The 16,681-nt window shown below is 58.0% G+C and overlaps 1 protein-coding gene across 11 annotated transcripts in view; it reads left to right on the top strand.

Annotated features, from left to right (window-relative positions):
• The window catches only part of CBFA2T3 (CBFA2/RUNX1 partner transcriptional co-repressor 3), a 78,502-nt gene that overhangs the window by 16,611 nt on the left and 45,210 nt on the right, over positions 1-16,681 (top strand). For 2 of the 11 annotated variants that reach the window (XM_086350312.1, XM_086350309.1), the window contains exon 1: positions 11,464-11,594. The exons of 2 other annotated variants lie outside the window; for them this stretch is intronic. The gene's annotated coding sequence lies outside the window, so the exon portion shown is untranslated. Of the gene's footprint in view, positions 1-9,326; positions 9,923-11,463; positions 11,595-16,681 lie in introns of those variants that run through there. 7 more of the 11 variants (XM_086350314.1, XM_086350315.1, XM_086350316.1 and 4 more) reach the window with 7 other exon arrangements.

Below are 16,681 nucleotides of genomic sequence, written 5' to 3'. Positions count from 1 at the left end.
ACACTCGTACCCTGGGACAAGCGGGCGCAGGAAGCCACAGCCACGAGTCGAGGGGCACCCTGCCTCCTTGAACACGTGAGCAGCTGCGATGGGACTGTCATGGGGGTACAGCAGGGCATCCCCCTGACTCGGGAAGGCTTCTCGGCAGATTCTGAGGCAGAGAGAAGCTTCAGGCAAGAGGGTCCACGTGGAGGGAGCTGCGGGTATCTGAGGGGCCGCGCAGGAGGTGGACTTGGTCTCTGTCGGGGGTGATGGCACCAGGCCCCCTGCAGGAGAAGGCCTACGGATGCCCCTGCCCCAGGGGTAATAAACACCCGTTTCAGTGGGAGATGTGTGTGGGCTTGAGATGGCCCAGCTGGGCCTGCCCCGGGTGTGGAGCTGCCGTGGGCGGGCTGTTCTCACCCTGTCAGGCACGGAGTGTGGCTGCTGCCAGCTGCTCCCAAAACAACTCCCAGTATGTGTGGCCAGGGGCCAGGACCAGTGGAAGCCAGGGCGTGCAGCAAGGGTGCCAGGCTTGCAGGTGACAGAGACCCCGTCCTGGAGCTCAGGCAGGACCCAGGTGTGTTGGCTCAATAACAGGCTTCAGGAAGGATGGGGTGGAACTGGCCTCAGGGGCCCTGGTCCAGCCAGCACACGATCAGGGCAGGCCCTCTCGCCTCTCAGAGCAGATGGCCCTGGGCAGCTCTGAGGGAGCCTCCTGAGCAGAGCAAAGAGAAAGTCCCCTTCTCTGGTCCAGTTCAAAACATCCCAGACAAGGATCGTGACTGGCCCGGCCAGGTCACATGCCTTCCTCGTGGCCCAGTCTGTGCTGCCCACAGGCCTTCTGAGCTGGGTGCAGCCCTGGGGCCTAAGACCAGAGCCGGCAGCGGGGTGGAGGGGTGAGCTGAGAAGCCACAGGCCTGGCATGGGGCAGCCATCCTGATCATGCCCTGAAAGTGCACTGTCAGAACTGCTATTTTCCCCGACTTAACATGCTAAGATAAAATGATAAATCCAAACATGCAGATAAGAGAAAGGAAGGTGAAGATGAAGTGAGAATAATGAAACCTCTCAGAGACTGGCATAAAGGTTAAACAAGGTCACGCAGTCGTTCAACAAATACTCTTTGAGGGTGTGGGCCTTTCGAGGCCCTGGGGACTTGATGGGGAATAGACAGACACTCCCTGCCCCGGGGGAGAGAGACCAGGGAACAGGTAAACCACAGGTAAACATCTGAAAGCGGTAATGAAGGACAGGTGCCTCGCGAGTTCACAGGAGGTCCACAGTGCTCCTGACGGAGGCTGGGCCTGGGCACAGGCCTGAGAGCGGGTAGCAGGGGTGCTGAGACGCAGGCGCGCCCAGTGCAGGGTGCATGCCCCGCAACCTGATGGCTATTCCTGTTTTACTGTGGTCAGACCCTGGGCGATGGAATCTAGTGCTTGGGGAGGGTTAGCAGGAAAACCCTGAAAGTGGAGAAAGTTATTACATGTGCGTATGCTTCTTTCAGGTGGGCTTGGTAACCACTTCTGACTTTCACTGTTGCACCGCGACATTCACATCGGAAATATCCTCTGGTACACCAATATGCATGTAGGGATTGCTGGGTCTGTTTACAGCTCTGGGTCATTATGGCTGAAATGTCACATGGCCTGTTTACCGGCACCCTCACCCACACTGAACATGTTTTTTTAATACTTTTAAAATTTATTTGTTTGGCTGCACCAGGTCTTAGTAGCGGCATGTGTGTTCAAGTTCCCTGACAAGGGATTGAACCAGGCCCCCTGCATTGGGAGGAGGGAGTCTTAGCCACTAGACCACAGGGGAGTCCCTGGACACCTTCATTTTTCAATGTGGCCCTTTCTCTGGGTGGGGAGCTTATCTGTCTCTTTAGCCAGCAGTCCTGAGGTCACCAGTGAGGGTCCGTGTTTTCCTACAGCCTTGGGGTCTGGGGCACTTCAGAGAAAGTCTATGAAAACCTTCCTTTTCTGACTTCATCGAGAATCGCTCAGAGAACCGGGTGCAGGAAACAAACTGCTGCCGTGACCGGGTCTGACCCCCACAGCAAGAGCCCGCCTTGCAGCTGTGTGGCTATGCTGCGCCCCTGGGCAGGAGCCACATCTGGGTCTTCCTGGGCCTCCCTCAGTGCCCAGTCCTCAAGAGCCACCTCTGTCTTGGTTCCTCCCCACAATCTGGAGGCCCGTGGACTGCCCTTCTACAGCCTCCTTTCCTATGGCTGTCGCCCATGGCATGGCCAGGCTGCTAGATGGGCAGGCCAGGAGGTGGCAGGGTGTGACCAGCCAGATAACAGGGCAGAAGTGAACAAGGTAGGGCAGTGCAGCAAAGAGGGGCCTAGGCTGGAGTTGGGAGGACCACTCTACCCCAGCCCCACCACCACCCTTTGTGGGTTCTCAGCCTCCCTGGGTCTCCTCCTCTGCAGAAAGCTGCCACGGGGGTTGTTCCAGGGTTTGGATGAAAGCGCGTTTGAAGCGCCCAGTACTGCCCTGCACAGGTGGGACACCAGGTGGCTTCTCCCCCGCCATGAGAGAGTGCCTCTGGGGCCACCTAGCCCAGGCTGCACTTGGCCCAGCCAGGAACTGGGGATTTAGCTGCCTGGCTCTGCACACAGAATAATTAATGGCTTTGCCTGGAGAACATGTCTTCCCAATTCTCACAAGGTGGCCACCATCCTGATTTCTGACAAAGGTTGATGTAGATAAAAACAGTGACCTGGAGTCAGTGCTTGCGAGTCCCCAGAGGCATCTCCCAGGACTCCAGGACTCTGAGGAGCCCTGGGCCAAGTGAAGGGAGACCCATGGAAGAGTATGGAGTCCATCCAGCCTGGCAGGGGTCCATCCAGCCTCTCTGCTCAGCAGGCAGCTGTCCTTGCGCCCCGCCCACGTCGTCAGTCCCTGCTCGGCCCCGCCCACTCCCAGCCACGCCCACATCGCCTTGTCCCCTCTTCTGCGCATACCAACTTGCTTGCGACCATCAGCTCTCTCCACCCTCATCTGTGTTCCCTCTGCGCGTGCCAGGGAGGACGCAGGCGGGGTGAGGGTCCCTGGAACAACCCCGCAAGAAGGGGCAGGAGCTGCTGCATAAATCTGTGTCCTCCCACCTCTTTGACCCTGGGTGGACTGCTGCTGGTTCCCTCCCTCCCACTCCCCTGCCCTGCCTCCTGGCCTTGACCAGACACCCTCTGGGGGAACCAAATAAGACAGTGCCCCATTTCCCAAAGCCTGTCTCTCATTCCCAGAATCCAGGGAGGAGTTGGTTTAGACAGCCCACCTGCCAAGCTGACTCCACCTAAAGGGAAGGCCTGATCCATGGGAAGCCTGCCTGTGCATGACTTGAGACTGCTTTGGGGTCCTGTTTCCCACAGTGTGGCCTTAGCCCACCCCCAGCCCCCCAGCATCACATGGTGGAAATGGTGGGTTGGTAATTGATTAATGCCCCGCCCTTCTAATCCCACCTTGGGGAAGGAGCCAGCCATGGGGGCTCTGGAGCCTGACCCAAAGGGAGACATGAGTAATGGTGATCTCATCTTTATTTAAAGTTTTGATACTTTGCTCACACGGATTTTGTCATTATTTCTAATATTTTAAAATATTGGGTTAGAATGTGACTTATCGCAACCACTGAGGGGAGTCTTTTGATGCCTCTCAGGTCCCCATCCCAGGAGACTGCGTTTTCACAGTCACTCCAGGTGATCCTAATGTACATTAAATTTCAGACCCTCTGCATCAAGGGTGATACTTAATAAACCAAAGCAGCCCTCAGATGGCTGAGATCAAGACTGCCTAAAAAGTAAGGCATAAAGTCAGGTGCGTTTCATTGCAAGAAGCAGACTCAGTAAAACCAGCTTAAACAATAGGAAGTGTATTATTGCACTAGAGTTCCAGAACAAGGGTGGGTTTCAGGGACAAAACAGGTTGCAGGTTGATTCAGCAGCTGAACAATGCTCTGACGGGCCCCATCCCCTCCATCTGTCTGCCCCACTCCTGCATCAGCATCACCCTCGGTGCTGGCCACAGGCCCCCTCCAGACACAGCAGTGCCTGGAGCAAGGACACAGCAGCTTCCTCTTGGCACGTGAGAGCCAGGACAGTCCCCAGAACCCCTTCTCTGCACATCCCATTGACTGGAGTGCGTCATAGACTCACATCTGAGCCAAGAATGAGCTTCTTTCTGAACCTGCAGAAAGGCTGGGGCTGGCTGGGCAGGGTCCAGTGCTGGGTGGTATCCTGGAGTCCTGGAGGGATCGTGGGCATGTCAGGATGGAGACCTAAAGCGGGGGCGGGGGAGTTGGTGCTGTGCCTGGAAGGTGGAAGAGGAGGTGAGAGACAGTGGGGTGGTGGGCCAAAGGCCCAGGCAGGCAGTGTTCTCCATGGACACCCCAAGAAGGTGTTTCAGATGTGGTTGACAGAGCCCCTTGGTGATAGGCAGAGCTGTCTTTGGGGTCGTGAAGTCAGGCACCTCTGCCCCCTAATACAGCCTCACCTGCCTTCCCTGCCTGTCTGCTGGGACCCTGCACAGCTGCACTCTGCAGCCCTGATGCCAGGCACACAGGATGACCTCCACGGCGCTCCTGCTTGGCCCTCCTGCTGTGTCTGCCTGGCGCTCTAAGTGAGCCTCCCCTTCTGCAGGAGGAGCCACCCCTAGATCCGGGTGGGTTGGGGAACCGAGAGATGCCCCCGGGTCCAGGCAGCTTCCTGCTGGAGCCTAAGACTCTTTCTGTTTAGGCTCTTTCCCTGCCTTTGTGGTTGACTTAAAGCCACAGAATCTGGTGCCCACACCAGCTCAGTTGATGGCCAGGGCAGGACGCTGCCCACCTGGGCCCTGGTACAGCCCCTCTTCCCAGCTTTCTTTGCATAGTCACCCCTCTCTCACTTCCCCAAAAAAGGTCAGTACCCCCTGCTGGGCTTACCCATGATGCCTCTCTGTCTCCCAGCTTGCAGCAAACATATCTTCTTGCAATTCAGACCGTTTCCACTCCTTGCCACAAAATTGACAGAGGCCCATGAATTTGTCAGCTGACAGTCCTTAAAAATCATTCTTGTGACTGGTCACCCTGAGGTCCGGGGCAGAAAACTAATGGAAGGAGGCCACGGTGGTGTCACGAGAGCACACGAACCTTTCATTGTTGTTCAGTGGCTCAGTCGTGTCTGACTCTGCTCCCCATGGACTGCAGCACGCCAGGCTTCCCTGTCCTTCACCATCTCCCAGAGTTTGCTTGGATTCATGTCCGCTGTGTCAATGATGCTATCTAACCATCTCATCCTCTGCTGATCTGTTTACTTGTGTAACTGGGACTTCTTACAGTTGCACAGTAAAAATCCGTATAGGAATGGGATTTGTGTTGTACTCCTTCTTTTCTTGGAAATAAGGAATATGTATGGGTGGATACACAAACTACTCCAAAAAACCTGCCCATTTATTAGGAATTTCTAATTAAAAAATTACCTTTTATGTTTAATAATTCTCAAAATGTGTAATAAATTCACATTATTTGTATCAGCTACATACCACTTGTAATTAAAACAATAACCCAATCTAGAAGACAAACTTGAACACAAGAGAATGTTTAAATCTTGAGATCCCGATGTCTTTACATCGTTTTGTGTGATACAGGAATCTAAATAATTTCAAACTGAAACTAGGGCAAAATTCTGTTGGGCAGAATGGAAACACACAGCGAGGGGGAAGGGGCTATGTGAAGTCAGGTGTCAGAGAAGCAGAGGCTTTATACATTTTGGAAAACAGTTCTTTATCCGGTGTGTGTCTTGCAAATATCTTCTCCCATTCTGTGGCTTGTCTTTTCATTCTAATAGTATCTTTCACAGAAGTTTTAAATTTTAATGAAGTCCAACTGACCCAATTTTTCTTTCCTGGATCATGCTTTTGATATTGTATCTAAAAAGCTCATTGTGTCAGCTTGGAAGTTGGTGAAAATTCAGATGTTAAAGAAGATTTAGTTTGTGGATTTTTAAATGGACAAGGATGGCTATCAAAAGGCTATCACTACTAGACCAGCATATTCTCTTTTATTTTGAAATATCCGTGCTTAACGGTGCGGCAGATTTTATCCTCTTGGCAACTATTTAAACTCCTGATGAAGATTTCTACGTACAACAGAAATGTATTTGAGGAAGTCCGTCATCACTCAGAATTACTTTGTCTTCTTCTAATATTTATTTATCTGGCTGCGCGGGGTCTCGGTTGCCACACATGGGATCTTCTATCTTCCTTGTGGCATTCAGGATTTTAGCTGCAGCATGTGGGATCTAGTTCCCTGACCAGGGATGGAACATGGGCCCTCTGCATTGGGAGTGTGGAGTTTTAGCCACTGGACTACCAGGGAAGTCCCAGAATTATTTTTACAGACAAGTGGTCTGCAGTGGCTGGACGCCCAGGTTGAACTGGCATGGTGGGACTTCAGCTTTGCCAAAGACCCAGGGGTTGTGCTGAGGCCACTTCCAGCCTGAGAAACCAGCCCAGGGGAGGCAACAGGGAGCCCAAAGGGTAGAGGCTGTAAAGCATTCAGCTTCCACCCATGCAGCCGCTCGGAGCCTCTGTCCCTCCACCTGTAATATGGGGGCTCCAGGAGCATCTGCCTGATAGCTGAGGGAGAGTTAAGTACTCAGCTCAGTGCCCACCGTCAGCAAACCCTCCTCAGTGTGACAGCTCCTGCCATGACTCACCATGACTGTTGACGAGGTCAAACTGGCCTGGCTGTCCCTGTGACCACTCAGCGCAGGCCTCAATCCTCCCAGGCAGGAACTCAGGAGCCTTTGGGCTGGCTCGGGGCCTGAGCGTGTGGTCGCTGATGATTGCTGTTTTATTCCTGGTGTTTTGAGATCTGCCACATCTCCAGTGGTGTTCAATACCCTGCTTAAATCAGTGACGTTGCAACTGGCAATTTAACACAAAGAACTGACAACCATGTGCTGTTTGCAGGGGATGAGATGCAGCGGGCCCCAGGCTGGGCCCGGCTTCTGCTAATGCTCTGTGAGAATTCGGTGCTTGTCAGTCAGTCCACCTCCCTGCCCCATTGGGAGCACCAAGGTGGGCTTCAGGGTGTCTGCTTGCTGCTCAGTGCCCCACCTGGTCCACTGGTGGCTTGTTAACATCTCTGAAATCTAGAGGCGTCTTAGGATTATAACCAGGAGAGCATTCTCTTTTCTTAGTGGTGCATGAAATGAGGAGAATCTTAACATCAGTGGTGCTTCAGAGTCCATGAAGTAAGGGAGCTGGTATCAATGAACCCTGGTGTGTAAAGTCTGGGACGCCTACTTTTAAATCCACATTCTTCTGTGACCCATCTTTGCATGAAATGTTCCCTCGGTATCTCCAATCTTCTTGAAGAGATCTCTAGTCTTTCCCATTCTATTGTTTTCCTCTGTTACTTTGCATTGTTCACTCGAGAAGGCTTTATCTTTCCTTGCTGTTCTCTGGAACTCTGCATCCCTTTCTCCTTTGCCTTTCCCTTCTCTTCTTTCCTCATCTATTTGTAAGCCCTCCTCAGACAACTACTTTGCCTTCTTGCATTTCATTTTTTGGGGGATGGTTTTGGTCACTGCCTCCTGTACAGTGTTATGAACCTCCGTCCATAGTTCTTCAGGCATTCTGTCTACCAGATCTAATCTCTTAAATCTATTTGTCATCTCCACACACAAGTTCAGGACCGTCTGCTCTCCCCTGGGACAGGAGGGGTCCACACCTGATCACATTCGGAAAGTCAGGGGAAGGGAGATGCCAGAAACTTGTGTTCCAAGTAATCCTTCACCACACTTCTCTTATTTCCACAAGGATAGAGACGCAGGAGGTCAGGGACTGGCAGGGGCCACACACCCAGAGACTCTGTCCAGTGCCCCTGGGAGTGGCCACGAGGGTGAGGCAGGGATGACCCCCTGCCCAGAGCCTTGCATTGTGTTTCCACTGGCTTCCTTTGCCCAACTCGCCCCAGTGACGGGAGTGGGGGTGGGGGTGGGGCTCATTCAAAGAGAAAGGTGTTTTTTGGTATACTGCTGTATTTTTGAACTTGGGAATTGGGGACCTTGGACTTTCACATGCAGATTTATGCCAAATGAGATGTAGATCAGGGCTCTGCTGTTCCGAGGTCTGGACCCTCTGTCTCCTAAGACCCGACACTGGGACCCCCAGCTTGTCTCGAGGAAACAGTCTGTGTGGGTTGGGGAAGGCGAAAAGGGGGAGTGGCACCGATTTAACCAAAATGTACTAACCGGGTAGATGCATCAGATATACTGCAAAGCACTTCAGGGAAAGAGGCAAACAGGTGCGGGGGATGAGGTACGGTGAGGGCTGCAAGGCAGAAAGAAGGGGGCGCACAGAGGCCAGGGCAGCGGCTGGGGAAGTCCTGCTGACTGAAATTAAGCGAATGGGATGCAGATAACGCAGAGCACATGCAAACGCCCCGGGCCAGAGGCTGTGGGCCCGGGTCCAGTGTCCCCGCACTCCTGCGGGTAACTGGGTCAGCATGGGCCCGAGGCCACAGGCACTGAGAACAGGGCGCGGCGGGAGGACGCCCCCTGCCGGCAGCGCGCGGAGGCGGCCCCGGCTCGGCCCACGCTGCGGGGGTGGAGGGGGTGCGGCGGCCGGAGGAGGGGCGCCTGCTGCTCTCCTCCCTCCCGGACTCCAGACGCCGCGGCCGTAAAACTGCGAGGCGGGCGCCGCCGACTGCTCCGAGGTGGGTGTGCGCGGCGGCGCGCTCTGCTCCGGGCCCCCACCCGGCCGCCCAGGGCGCGGCTTGAAGAGCCGGCGGGGGTGGGCACGGGCGAGGGGCCCGCCGGCGCGCCTCCCGCGCTCCCTGCAAGGCACCCTCACGGCTTTCCTCACGGCACCCCGCGCTCCCCGCCCACGGCACCCACACTAACACCCACCCCCCGCCCCGGCGCCCGTGCGTCCCAGCACGCCACCGCGCTTTCCCGCACCCTCTGCGGTCCCGGCTCCGCGGCCCCCACGCTCCCTTCACGGGCATCCCTCCCCACCGAGCGGCGCGCGTCTCTCTCCACACAGCACAGCGCGCCCACCCCGGCACCCCGCGCACCCGCGCTCTCCCGACTCACACCCGCCCGCGCGGCCCTCACACTCGCACCGGAGCTGCTGGCCGCCGGCTGCGCCCTAGAGCCTCCGGCCCCCGCGGCTGGCCCGCGCCTTCGGCTGAGTTCTCAGGGCGCGCCCCGGGGTCCGCGACCGCCCGAGTGGCTGGGGCGGCGGCGGGCGGAGCCACTCTCCCGCGCCGGCCCCGCACGGAGCCCGGCGCCCCGGGGCGGAGCTGAGCGCGATGGGCGCCGGGCGGGAGGCAGGTGGCGCAGCGGCGGCGGCGGGGGACAGGAGGCGGAGGCGGGGCGCGCGGGGCGGGGGCCGCGGAGCCCCGTGAGACGCTCGGGCGAGCGCGCGGCAGCCGGAGCCGGCGCCCTCGAGCCAAAGGCACGGCGGCTGGACCCGGAGCGGGCAGCGGAGGCCGGAGACCGCCCGGGGCGGCGTGCGCGCTTTGTTCCCGCGCGGGCGGCCGGCGGGCGGAGCGAGCGGCCGGAGACCCGCCTGGGGATGGCCCGGGCGGCCGCCCCGCGCGCCGCGGCCCCGCCTCGCGCCTGAGTGCGGTCGGCGCCAGAAGACAGCGCGCGGATTGCCCCCAAGTTACGGAGGCAGGGACCGAGTTCGAAGGAAAAGCCACTACAAGAACCGGGTCGCGAGAGTGCAATCGCCTCCGGTCTACCAGACCTCTGGACCGTAAGTGCCTCCTCCGTCCGTCCGCGCTGCCGCCGCTGTCACTCGACTCCATCCGTGGCTGCTGTCCCGGGGTCTCCTTGAAGCTGCACAGAGTGCATAGGCCTCCCGGGGACCCCCTCCCCACTTTGCAAAGTTGGAGCCCACAGCGGGGTGGGGCCAGCCCACTCAGCGCCCGCCCACTGACCACCCCCCAGGTGAGCCGGAGCTTGACCTGCTGGGGGTGTGGTCAGACCTAAGGTGGGACCTGCGCGTGGAAGGTGGGGAGTCTTGAGGGTTCCCCTGCTTTGCCTGCGCTTCCTGACAAAGAGGGCCTGGGCCAGGTGACAGGGGACCAGTCGGGGGGTACAGGAGGTGACCCTAGAAGAGATGGACGTGCCTGTGGCCTGGCTGGGGAGGCGGGCCAGAGCTCCCTCTAGCCCCTCCCCTTCTTGTTTTGGTCCCTGGACATGCCGCCCAGCGCAGAGGCATTGAACATTTTTGGGGGTGAAGACTGCCCTAGGGGATGTCCTGCCCCGGCTCCCAGGGTGGGGAGAAGATCTTAAATAACAGCCCCTGGATCCTGTCAGCTCCCGGGCCTCGGGCAAAGCCCGGTGGCAGCGGTCCCACTCACAGGCTTTGGGAACCGTCCATCTGCATGTTGGGCAGGCCCAGAGCCAGGCTGTGGGAACGGTGGGGAGGGAGGTGTGAGCCGACGTGGAGGGACAGATGGCTGGAAATTCAGCCCTAGACGGGCTTACGTGGAGCAGAAGGCAGCAGGGCTGGTGGCAAGCCACACTCTGAGCCGGCGGCTCTGAACACACAGCCTCAGGCTGTCCCTCCTTCCGGCCCCCCGCAAACTGTGTGTGTGCTCAGAGGAATGCCAGACCCCCCGACCTCCCCTCCAGGATAACTGTATTCCCCAACATCGGAGCTGAGGCTGGCTGACCTCTGGCCTGTTCTAGAGGCCGGGGAGAAAAATATTTCCTTTGAGAACAGAGATCTTGTGCTTCTGTCTGGGGTGATCTGAGCAACGGTCAGGCCCCCACTTTGACCGGCAGCCAGGATGCCAAATCATTATGTCTAACTGGGCGTGTGTTTCCTCCCTGGACCCAGAAACAGGAGGTTCCCAGGGCGGCCGCCCTCAAAGGACAGGGGTTGGCCAGGGGCAGAGGATGGGCAGCTGTTTTGGGTTCCTGCGTTGCTCTCCCAAGTTGTCACAAGGTTTGAGAAACTTCTTCAGGCTGGGGCCCTGGGGGCATCCTTTCTGGGGCAGGGCACATCCACAGAGAGCTGGCACTGTGATGGACAGGAGGGTCTTGTGTGTCACCCAACCCCCACCTCTGTCCTCTGCTTGGAGACCCCCAGGAGGCAGAGAGTTCTGCTCTGTGCAGCCAACAGCCCGGTCCGTAAAGAGCTGGGCTGCGTGGGGCTGTGTGGCTGAGCCACCCTCGTACGTGCGAGGGACAAGGAGGGGAGGGGTGCTGAGTGCAGGAACAGATGTGGCACTCGGGGCTCCCGAGAGCTAGGCGGACTTGGGTGGGAGGGAATGTCACATTAGGACCAGTTTTCTGGCAGAATCCGGCTCTCTCTCGAGCTGCCTCGATCCGTGTGTGACTGGGGGAGGGGACATTTCTCACAGGCCCACCCAGGGCACCTCCCCCCCAGGCCAGCGAGCTGGCGGATGCGGGGCGGAGGTCCTCCTCTGGGACCCCCTGGGGGTGCCCAGGCCACCTGCCAGCCCTCCCTCTGTCACCAGGTGATCCACGTAACTGAGTTACCACCTCCAGGAAATCTCTCTGATTTGGCTGCACATATTTTCATTTCTGCATGACTGGAAGAAATTAATTTTCCTTCCTACGCAAGGATCTGGAGACGCCGGCAGGCTGGGTCAGTAATCCGCAGGATCCAAGCCCGTGAGGCTGCCCTAGGGGCAGAGGGGGCTGGCTCTGAGCGCTACTGGTTCCTGGGCAGTCAGGGAGGGCCGCTGGCATCCAAGGAGGCATTTCCCTACTACCTGGAAGTGCCCTGGCACTCTCGGCGGCCTCCCTCCTCTGTCCAGTTGTGTTTGGGTTGGCTGATTCCTCCCGGGCCTGCGGGATGGTGGTTGAATTCAGCTCTTCTGAATTTCTTCACCAATCAGTGTGTGTGTGTGTGTGTGTGTGTGTGTGTGTGTGTGTGTGTGTGCAGACACGTGTGTGCTCAGAATCCAAAACGGGTGTGCTGGAGAGCTCGCACACAGTAGGTGCTAAATGAGTGCTGTTCTGAGGAGGGAACAGGCGCTTCCATGGGGCAGCTCCATCTTGCCTGTGGCGTGGCTCTCAGGCGCATGGTTCCTCTCCAGCCCCCAGCAGCACAAGTCACCCCGGGGCATTGTCTAGCCAGGCTCTGCGCTTGAACTCACCACCCCGAGTCTGCAGGACAGCCCATGGGGGGACTTTCCCTGTTTCACAGATGCCCAGGGAGGTGCAGGCTGTTGATCCCACGAGAGGAGCCCCGGTGCTCCCTCCAGACAGCAGCCTCCTGGCATCCGTGCCTGTGGGCCTGGCCCCCTGCCTGCCTGTAAGGATTCCTCCCACGCCTGCTGGGCACTGACAAGGGGTTAGTGCCCCAGATGTCAGCACTGTCACCTGGACACAGACTCTGGCACGTGGGCACAGTAACTGACACCTAGGGTACTCCCTGGGGCTAGGGACCACGGGGATCAGGGCCGGGAGGATGAGCACCTTCTGCCTTGTTTGGGTTGCAGAGGCCTGAGGCCAGCCCCCTCCCCTTCCCACCACCCAGTGTAGGAGCTTAGGGGGTTGGTGTCCTTTCAAGGACCTCTCGTCGGCATTGGCCATTGTCTGGCTGTTTCAACAGGGTATCCAGGCATAACAGTCTGTTGGGCAGCTAGTGTCACTTCCCAGACCTGGAGGCGTGGGGGTGGGAGGTGGAGGAGGATCCTGAACTCTGAAACTGGTAAATGCAGGAATGTGGCCACGATCGGACTTACTGGACAGGACTGACCTGGAAGGCGCTTGTCACTCATGGCTGTGTCACTGGACACAGGGTCACCCAGGCAGGGGGCAGAGTCATTGTCACGCAGCCCCAACAACAGCTCCCAGGCTGGCTGCAGGCTTTGCCCCTCATTTGACCTCAGGACAACCCTGAAGGTGGGCACCCTTGCCGTCCCATTCTCCACATGGGAACACTGAGGCCGGGAGAGGCTCACGAGAGGTGGGTGCTGCTCCCATGGCACAGGGGGTGGACAGACCCCTGGAGCTGTCTGCTGTGTTCAGAAGGCAGCCTGGCCCTGTTCCAGGACCACAATGGCAGCAAGAGCTTGGTTTCTGGAAGCAAACTCTGGGCTGGTGTCACCCTTGTAGCCTCAGTGGAAAGACCTAGGCAGAGGCCTGGTGCTCAGGATGGAAACTCGGGACAAGGAAAGTGAGTCGTGGGTTCCCAGTTCTTGCTTCTGAGTTCACAGCACGCACGGGGCACGGGCTGATGGCTGAGTGGGGCCTCCGATGACCTTTGGCAATAAAACAGACGTTGGGACTTCGGCTCGCTGTAACCGGGGACGCGCCGGGGGCCAGATGTCGGCAGGAAGGAAAGCAAAGATGCATTTGGCTGTGATAAGAAAGCCGCCTCCTGGGGCCGGGGCGTCCGCAGCCCTGATCGACTGTCCACCCACAGGCTCCCAGCCACCGCTGTCCATCCCATTCCCTGTCCACGGATGCGCCTAGCCTCCCCAGGGCCTGGGTTCTCAGACCCCCCACTGCCCCTGAGGCTGGAGCATGGTGGACGTGGCGGGAGGAGGTTTGGGAGGATGTCCGGCCCTGGGTGCCTTCTGTTTACTTGGGCAGAGAAAAGTCCACAGCGGGGGTAGGGCAGGAGTCACAGCTGCCGGGGCAGGGCTGTGGAGCTCCCTATGCACCTGAAGGCCCCAGGCCATGCGTGGGGCCCACAGGAAGTGTTCACCTGGTGGTCCCGACCCGGGAGGACCCAGAAAATCCAGAGTGAAGCCAGGGAGGAAAGGAGAGGCTTCCGGCTGCAGTGGCCCCTCTGACAGGCGGGCGGGGAGCATATTGAGAGGCTGGAGAAGTGGGGGTGTTCAGGACCAGAGGAGGCTGTAGCTCGCATGCAGTTTGGGGAGCTTCTGCCCTGTGTATCCAGGCTGTGGGCAGGGGGAGGGGGAGGGACACCACCTGGCTTCTATGAGCTACTGGGATTTGAAGCCTGATTCCCCTCCTGGGGGTGGCTGTGTGACCCTCAGCACACCACTCACCCTCTCTGAATCTATTTCGATGCTAAACACAGTCTCACTGGCTCCTCCCTCTTGGGGTTGTGAGGAGGGTGGATGGTCCTGTGTATCTGACTGACGGGTGGCTCTAGATGTGGTTGTCACAGGCCTTCTCTGGGGGACACTCAGTGCATCCTGGGTTTCACTGGTGGGTGTGAGTGTCGGGCAGCTCCATGTCACACCCTGTTGCTCTGATTCCAGCCTACCCCCGTGTCCTCCTGCCCCAGGTCCAGAGAGACAGGCTGTGTCCTCAGTGGAGCCCAGACCCCTGTGCCTGCTGACCCCATCCCCATGCTGGGGACACAGCTCAGAGCACAGGACCTGAGTGTCCCCAGGGACCATGCTCCACTCCGCCCCTCCCAGTGGGAAACCGCATCCCACAGCTACTTGGTGGCAGAGGTGGGATTCTGACTCGGGAACCTCTGTCTTCTCCCTATACCTGAGTCCCCAGGTGGCTGTTGTGACTTCTTCTGGGGGCCTTGGGCTTCCCCAGCCTCACCCAGCCCTGCCAGACTCGTGAGCGGAGTGAACCAGGGGCTTTCCTCCCCACCTCCCTGCCTCTGAGGAGTCAGAGTGGGCTGGAGGGCAGCATTCCGCATCCAAGCTGGCTGTGTGCAGGGTGGTGGGAAGGGCAGCGGTTCGTGTGCTGACACTTGCATGCCTGGCTGTGCAAGAGAGGCCCTTCTGCCGCGTGGAGAACATCGGAGGAGAGCGAAGGGCATGCGGTCCCTTTCACTCCCACGAAGAGCACTGCCTTACCCCACCAGGCGCCTGTCTCCAGGCAGGGGACAGGATGACACTGCCCTGCAGTGACCCCGTCTGCCACGCCCCTGGGAGCCCGAACTGGACCGGGCAGCCCTGCAGGTATTACTCTTACCCACGGCAGATCCCCACTTGTGAAGGCTCAGGTTGGGGGTCTGAGACCCTCTCCATATGGCCCACTGACCGCTGGTCTTGTCCCCCCATGTGGTCTTTGCCCAGATAGCTCCCTGGAGTCCAACTGTGTGTAGACAGGGAGTCCCCGTGCTCTGAGACAGACTCTTTACACACGGTGTCATCTTGAACCGTTCAGAGGCTTTCAGCAGTTTGCAGCTTGTTTGCTTGGCTTGTGATCCGAGTAGCTATTACTGGGTGGGACTTGCCATGTGCACCCTGGGACCCCCAAGACTGTGACCACAGGAGATGCTCTGAAGGGCAGCTTCTCCCGGGATGCATCAGCCTACATGGCCTGGTGAGCCGTGCCCATGCAGAGCAGACATGTGCCACTTAGGGTTGTGGCCACGTGGAGAAAAAGGAGAAAAGAAGGAAACCCACATGATTCTAGTGATATGTGTTATTTAACCTGGTGTCTCCAAAATGTTGTTATCTCAGCATGTAGTTGATTTTTTTTAAAGTATTGAGATCTTTTTAAAAAACTCTTTGAAATTCCACATGTGTTTACATTTGCTTTGAGTCTGAGTTCCGAACAGTCTTGTTGGTTAGCTGGTGACTACTGTGTCAGACAGAGCAGGGTGAGGACACAGGGAGTTCCCCAATGGTGGCTCTGCTGAGGGGCGCCGTGGTGGCCCTGGTGGTGCAGGCGTGCGGCTCTGAGACGTGTAGTTGGGGACGACTGTGTAGAGGTGACCAACCGCAAAGAGGAGGGGCCGGGACCAAACCGGAGGACTGTGGGGCTGATGGACCTGGACAGGACTCTGGCCTTCGTCCCTGGAGTCTCCAGGGCCCAGGGAAGGCCCCTAAGTGGAGCTGAGTGGTGGGAGCTGATCAGGTTTGCATTTTGAGAAGATGGTTCTGGGGGACAGGTGAAGGGGGACAGGGCCAGGAAGGCGACATCCAGACACAGGTAGCTCGGAGGGCAAGGCCATGTCTAGGAGAAGCAGGTGCCCCCAGCTCTGCAGACTGAGCCTGAGCCCCCAGGACAGGTGGAGAAGCCCCCCACTGTGTCCAAAGGTCTGGGTGTTGGTAGAATGGTCTGAAGCAAGGGCGCTTAATCATGAAAAGCTGTTCTTCCCAGTGCCCTGCCTTTCCCTCTGCTTGGTGGCAGAGAGGGGGCAGGGCAACTGCAGGGAGGTCCCTGGGAGGAGGGGAGCAGCTCACTCCAGGGACCGCAGTGGATATCACCTTCTATGGGAGCCCTGTGTGTGAGTGTGCACGTGAGGGGGTGTACACGGGGCAGGTAAGTATGTGTGCAAGGCTGTGAAAACCAGGCAGAAGGAGGATGTGTGATCTCCCTGACTGTCCCTAGGGCAGCTGCCCAGGACACTCATAGAGGAGCCATGTGACCCGTCTAGATGTCTACACTCTGACGGCTGCAGCAGTGCGTGTTGTACCAGATCCCACCTACGCGTCCCAGCCCAGCTTCACGGTGACCCTGTGAGCACTTGTGAAGGGTGACCCAGCTCACGCATACATAAACAAAGACTATCCCTGAATGCCTGTCACTACACACAGACAAGGACTGTCCCTGGTCACCTGTCTCTACACACAGACAAGGACTGTCCCTGGTCACTTGTCACTACACACAGACAAGGACTGTCCCTGGTCACCTGTCTCTACACACAGACAAGGACTGTCCCTGGTCACCTGTCTCTACACACAAACAAGGACTGTCCCTGGCCACCTGTCTCTACACACAGACAAGGACTGTCCCTGATCATCTGTCACTACACACAGACAAGGACTGTCCCTGGTC

This window comes from Bos grunniens, chromosome 18 (genome assembly GCF_055505025.1).
Source record: "Bos grunniens cultivar Pamir isolate PY7600 chromosome 18, Bosgru_T2T1.0, whole genome shotgun sequence".
Lineage (NCBI taxonomy): Eukaryota > Metazoa > Chordata > Mammalia > Artiodactyla > Bovidae > Bos > Bos grunniens.
The sequence above is the reverse complement of the archived record's forward strand: the minus strand, read 5'-3'. Positions and strand labels throughout refer to the sequence as shown.